This window comes from Nicotiana tabacum, chromosome 4 (assembly GCF_000715075.1).
Source record: "Nicotiana tabacum cultivar K326 chromosome 4, ASM71507v2, whole genome shotgun sequence".
Classification (NCBI taxonomy): Eukaryota; Viridiplantae; Streptophyta; class Magnoliopsida; order Solanales; family Solanaceae; genus Nicotiana; species Nicotiana tabacum.
Genome location: NC_134083.1, coordinates 18,364,398 through 18,371,218, shown reverse-complemented (window position 1 = coordinate 18,371,218; position 6,821 = coordinate 18,364,398).

The window sequence follows — 6,821 nt, the reverse complement described above, 5'->3', positions numbered from 1 at the left end:
CGGGAAAAAGAAGTCATCGAATTCATTTGGGACCACATAATATGCCGGTTCAGTATACCGGCCGATATAGTATGTGATAACGGGAAGCAGTTCATCGGTAGCAAGGTAAGCAAATTTTTCGAGGACCATAAGATCAAAAAGATCTTATCAACACCCTATCGCCCTAGTGGGAACGGACATGCGGAATCTACGAACAAGACCATACTTCAAAACCTTAAGAAAAGGTTGACCGATGCCAAAGAAAAATGGAAGGAAATTTTGCCCGAAGTCTTGTGGGCATATCGTACGACCTCAAAATCTAAGTACCGGGGCCACTCCAATTTCATTGGTCTATGGTGCCGAAGCACTAATATCGGTTGAGGTGGGATAACTGAGCCTCAGGTTCCGATATGAAACCGAATAATCAAATGGTGAGGCCATGAACACGAGCCTGGAATTATTGGATGAGAGGCGCGAGGCTTCCCTAGTCTGGTTGGCCGCCCAAAAATAGTGGATACAAAGACATTACAACCGAAGAACCAACCTCCGATACTTCAATATCGGGGACTTGGTGTTAAGAAAAGTAACACTGAACACCCGGAACCCGAACGAAGGGAAGCTGGGACCGAATTGGGAAGGACCATATCGAGTCATCGGTATTACCGGTAAAGGTTCATATAAACTCGAAGCAGGAAATGGTGCACATCTACCAAACAACTAGAACGTGATCCACTTAAAATGGTACTACTGCTAAGGTACGACCTCATTCACTTTTTTTTAATATTATGAATTGGGCTAACACTTTCAGGAAACAACCAAAGGAGAATGTAGCTGTTAGGTCTGAAAGCATGCGTCACACTCTTTTTTCCTTGAACCGGTTTTGTCCCAAATGGGTTTTTCGGCAAGGTTTTTATCGAGGAAATAGTAAATCGTGCTAACTCAGAGTTGAATACCGGTTTTAAATCGGAGTCAATGGTCGCATCAACAATATCCGAGCCCTCTCGAAGATCGACCTCGAATACTGGGGGCCATCACCCTCGGGTCAAGATTTTTAGTAAGGAAGGAAATTTTGTGCTTGAACAGTCTAGGCTCGGTGGTTAGGATTTATTGTAAGGGCCAAACGGTCAAGTGAACCATGCCCGCGTTGGCCACCTCAGCCATAATACGAGCTTTTACATGCTTACAATATTGTACGTTACGCACAGAAATGAAAGAAAGTTTCTACCTTGCTAACAATCATTTTTTACTTCTTAAAAGTATCGAGCCTAAGGGCTATTCCTACCCGAGAACTATTGAGCCCAAGGGCCACCCTTATCCGAGCCCAAAGGGCTACCCCCACTCAGGTATTGCCGTTCGAGACATGTTTAGGCGGCTCGGGTTATCAAAATCCGGAGGCACAAAACCTATTAGGTAGTGCCTAAACCTAAAAAGCTACGGCCACCCTAAAAGCGGTTTGGAGACGTCCGAAGCCCGTAATCAAAACATAAAGCCTTCAACAAAATTCTAAACATATTCAAAGGTTACCCTCGGCAAAGATATAGTCTAAAAACATTTAAACAAGCATCTTAGGAAAATTTCCGGTCACTCCAAGCTTCCATAAGTTCGAGAAAAAATTGCATCGAGGACAAGTCTTGTTCGAACCTCCGAAAAATGACTTATTACTACGTGTGATTATGTGCTAAGGCATTAGAAATGTTTGCAATTATAAAAAGATGCTGAAGATAATAGACTTGAAAATTGCCAAAAGGGAAAAACTTTATATATTCCGAAATACCTTTACAAAGGCCAATAAAATCGACCTCAACAAAATATATGTACAAGATACAAAATCAAAAAAAAAATCCTAAGGCATCTCCGCCTAGTCTTCACCGGAACCCGACTCGTCACCAAAACCGTTGGGACCTTCGGATTCTTCAGAGCCCTCGGAGTCCTCTTCACCTCAGGGTTCAACTAGCCTCTTGGCCTCGACCTCGAGTCTTTTTGACTCTTTGATCTCGGCAGATAGGTCGAAGCTTCGGGCATGTATTTCTTCGAGGGTCTCTGATGAGTGGTGATTTTACCATTTATTTTAGTCTCTTTTCTTTAGATTTTGCATCCTTTAATTATCATATGAGGTTGTTTGTGGTGTGGATTGCTAGATTTTCAGGTAAATGTGCCATGAAGAGAGTTGAATTCACTTGAAGTGGAATTGAGCAAAAAGAGTACAAAAAGTGCAAAATCCTTCAGTGATTCCGCATCTGCGGAACACTGTTCGCGTATGCGACATCGCATCTGCGAGGGAAAAGGCCGCAAATGCGGAGATGGGCTACAATGCATTGGGACCGCATCTGCGGTAAGTAATCCGTGCCTGCAGAATTGCTTGTGCGACTGTATGGTCCGCATATGCGGAGAAGGAAATTCCACACAGGCGTCACATCTGCGATTGACAATCCGCATCTGCGGAGCTGCTGCTGCGGCAACAAGTCCGTATCTGCGGAGTAGGAAGTTTCCCAGAGTTTGCGCATCTGCGAGAGGATGTACGCTTTTGCGGAGCCGCACCTGCGTTGATTTTTCCGCAGGCGCGGTCAACAGGCTTCAGCTGAGGACAGTGTTGGCATTTCACATTCTCTCAATTCCAAACCCACAAATACACAACCTAGTTTACTGGAGGCAGATCTTTGGCTTATTTTTTAGTCTCTTGACTAGAGAGGACAAGTTTTGTGTAAGGCCCCGTAAAAATTTTCCTAAAAACCCGAATTTCGTGATGCCAAAGTAGGCGTAGAGGTTAATAGTAGTAGAAATTCTTCACGGTAGGCTTGCGAGCCGCGGTTCGGACTTTTTAGATTGAACAGTGCGCTGGGGAGTTGAAGGAAAACGTTGGGCAGAAGTACGCATTTCTGCGGCCCAGATTTCTGGGGCATTTTTTATGTCAAATTTTGCGGCCATTATGCGACCGCATAACCGTTTCACGGGCCGCATTCTTATCGCATATTCCGCCTTGAGATTTTTCGGAGGGAGGTTCTGCGGTGTACTATGCGACCACAGAACCGTTCTATGGTGCACTATGCGACCGCAGAACAGGTCTGCGGGCCGCATAGGGACCGCAGAACAGGTCTATGGGCCGCATAGTGACCGCAGACCAGGTCAGTTTCTTTCCAGCTCTGGCACCCATTTTCGCGGTCATTTCTCGGACCGTATAACCACTATGCGGTCGCATATGCGACCGGAAAACCTATTCTGGAGCTTCAATTTTGTGGTTTTTAAACCCGACCCTATTCCGTTAAAACACACCCCATAGACCATTCTGAGCACAGTTATGATATTTTAGAGTGAGAGGGAGAGTTCTTAGAGTGGGGGAGCAATCTTTAACAATTATCCATCAATTCTTGCTCAATCATTGAGGATTAACAAAGGGATTCTTCACCCTAAAGGTAAGAATCTATGCCCTAACTCTCAATTTCGAAATCTTGCAAAAATGGGGTAATTAGAGAGGCAATTATTGGGAATGGGAGATGTTGTCTTGCATGCATGTATCCTTGAAGTATGTGAGAAGGTTGTGAGTTAAAAATGGTAGAGAGTGGATTGGAAAATGATGGAAGCTTCCACAAAAGATCCTTAGAACCTTAATGCACACCTGGTGTTTGATAATATGCTCAAATGAGCTAGAATCATGACCATCTTCCTAATTTTGGTCTAACTTGTTATATTTCTAAAATAGATTGAAGTTGGTAACAATTCCGGATCATTTTAGAGTTTGAGAAACTCAATTGAGGTATGTTGGCTAAACCCCCTTCTTCTTAGAATCGAATCCCACGGTGTTCATGTAATTGGAGTAAGTCCTTGATAATTATTGAATTGGCTTTTCCTAATATGGTTATGTTGTAGGATGTTTGTTCAATGTTTATTCTAAATGCTTCATCATGTCATCTTGCCATTTGAGAATATGTTCAAAATGTGAAATATGTGTTAGAAATGTTAAAACTTCATGTCAAGACCGAAGTAAAGGTTGTTATGCCAAATTGTATGAGAGGCCTCTATGTGCCTAAGATTTCCCAAATTGCTCATATGTGAATTAATGTCTTTCATGGGAATCCCTATTGATGTTGATAATGATAATAATATTTGAATGTGGAAAAAGGGGACCAGAACTATGAAATACGGCCAAGTGCCAAGAATGGCTTTGTAATTGTGACCGATCGGGCCAAGATCGGACTCCGTTGTAAGAACACAGTGGTATTGTGTGCGAAATTATAAATATGGTTGATGTCTCAAATGAGATGACCTAGCCGATCGGGCCGAGATCGGACTCCGTGTAAGAACACGGTGGTACTGTGGATGAAATTGTGAAAATGGTTGATGTCTCAAATGAGATGGCCTAGCCGATCGGGCCGTGATCGGACGCCATGCCGCACACATAGTGGTACTGTGCTGGAAATTATAATGAAATTGTGGTAATGTCTCAAATGATATGGCCTACACGATCGGGCCGAGATCGGACTCCGTGTAAGAATACAAAGGTATTGTGAATTGTGGAATATCGGTACTAAAGGTCACCCAACCTAATAATATGGAAACTGACTTGAAAATGTATATGATCCTTAACATTGTTGTTTCTATATTATTTGAAGCCCCAATCGAATTCTTGACTGTTCCTCTTGTATTATTATTCATTCTATTGAGTTGGTGTTTAGCTTTACATGCTAGTGTTATTTGACGGTACTAGCGTCCCTTTTGCCGGGGGAACTTTATCTTTAAATGGATGCAGGTGGTTACATAGCAGACAGTGTTGATCACAGATAGTGCTGCATCCTCTTCTCAACGGACTCGGTGAGCCCCATTTCATTCCGGGGTCAAGTATTGTACCTTTTGTTTATATTGTGGTCTCATTTTGAGGTATAGCCGGGGCCTTGTTGCCGGCACCATTTTTACTCTCTTTTGTATCTTTAGAGGCTCCGTAGACACTATGTGGGTTGTATATATGGGTGTTGGGAATGCGAAACAAGTTATGTTGTGTTTGATCACTTGTTCCACTCAAATTATAAGAAATGTGTATTTTGAGACTTAAAGGCGCAATGACTAATGAAACAATTTTGGATTGTATGAATGAGCTTCCTACTGTTTAAGTAATGAAATCACGTCTTGTCTTGATCATGGGTGAATTGGGTAGAAAGTATCTAACAGGCTTGCTCGACCGGGTTCACTCGGTTGAGCACCGGTCGTGCCTCCCGAGGATGAGGCGTGATAAACTTGGTATCAGAGCCTAAGGTTTTAAAGTATCTTAGGATGTCTCGGAGCCGTGTCTAGTAGAGTCCTTCTTATTGGTGTGTTGTCGACCACATCTATAAGTTGGAGGCTACTTGGACATTTAGGAATAATACCCTTCTTTGATATTCTGGATCGTGCGATGAAACTAATTGTGCAACTGTTCCTCTTCTAACTCGTGCATTCCTTTAACTTTCAGTATATGGCACCTAAGAAGAGAGCAAGAACTGGCCAAGGAGCCAATGCCGCCTTGGGAGTGGCAGTTGACCCTTTACTTAGTGAGGTGGGTGAATACCCGAGGGGTGAGGATAATCCCTCGAATGCTATACTACCTGATTCCACTACACCTATTCAGGCCACACCAGTTCCTGCACCTACTGAGGGTGCAGCGGTTCCTCCAACTGATATTCCGATTCCACCTCCAGCCCCAGCTTCCGGTTCTGGTATTTCTGATAGGGATCTTAGGGAAGATATTCAGATGCTAACACAGATAGTGGCTTCTCAAGCCCAGAGATCAAATGTTGCACCCACTTTGTCTAGCCAACAAGGGGATTCTAGTGGTTCCAGGGTGAACAAGTTTCTTTAGTTGGATCCTTCGGTGTTCACAGGTGCTAATCCCGAGGAGGACCCACGGGACTTCATTGATGAGATGCATAAGACTCTTTGGGTTATGCGCGCTACTGAGACGGAGGGAGTGGAGTTGGCCGCCTACCGCCTGAAAGGGGTAGCATATTCTTGGTTTGAGTTTTGGAAGGACTCTCGGGAGGAGGGGAGCCCTCCAGCGAGATGGAGTGAGTTTGCTGATGCCTTTATAGACCATTTCTTGCCTGCCGAGACTAGGGCAGCCCATGCCGCAGAGTTTGAGAATCTTAAGCAAGGGAGTAGGAGTGTGTGGGAGTATCACATGGAGTTTGCGCGCCTATCAAAATATGCTATTCACATGTTGCCTACTATGGAGGCTAGAGTGCGCCGGTTTGTGCAGGGCCTTAGCCCCTTGGTTATCAATGAGGCCGCTACAACTGCCTTGAATTCAGAAATGAACTATGGGAAAATGGTAGCATTTTCTCAAGCTAAAGAGGATCGCAAGTTGAAGAACAGAAGGGAGCAAGAGGGTACCAGCAAGGCCCAATCCGCGGGCAACTTTAGGGAGTCATTTAGTGGGGGAAGATCAGCTTTCAGGGGAGGGTCATCAGGGCCGACCAGGAGGGAGATTCCCGCAGTAGCGGAGGCCCCCATGCCCCAGGTGTGGGAGGATGCACACGGGGATCTGCTACATGGACTTACCTATATGTTACGGGTGCGGATTGAGGGGTCATATTCAGAGGGAGTATCGTTCATCCCTCCAGGGTGCGGACAGGGGTACAACACAGCCATCCAGTTCTGCAGCTGCTACATCTTCAGCACCCCCTCCAGCTCGAGGCCCTCCGGCACCAGCAGGGCGTGGTGTAGCTAGGGGTAGTGCGCAGAGTTCAGGAGGACCCAGCTGTTTATATGCTATGAGTGGTCGCCAGAGTGCAGAAGTTTCTCCAGATGTTGTCACAAGTATATTGATTGTCCAAACTCATGATGTATATGCTCTTATTGATCCTGGTTCCACCTTG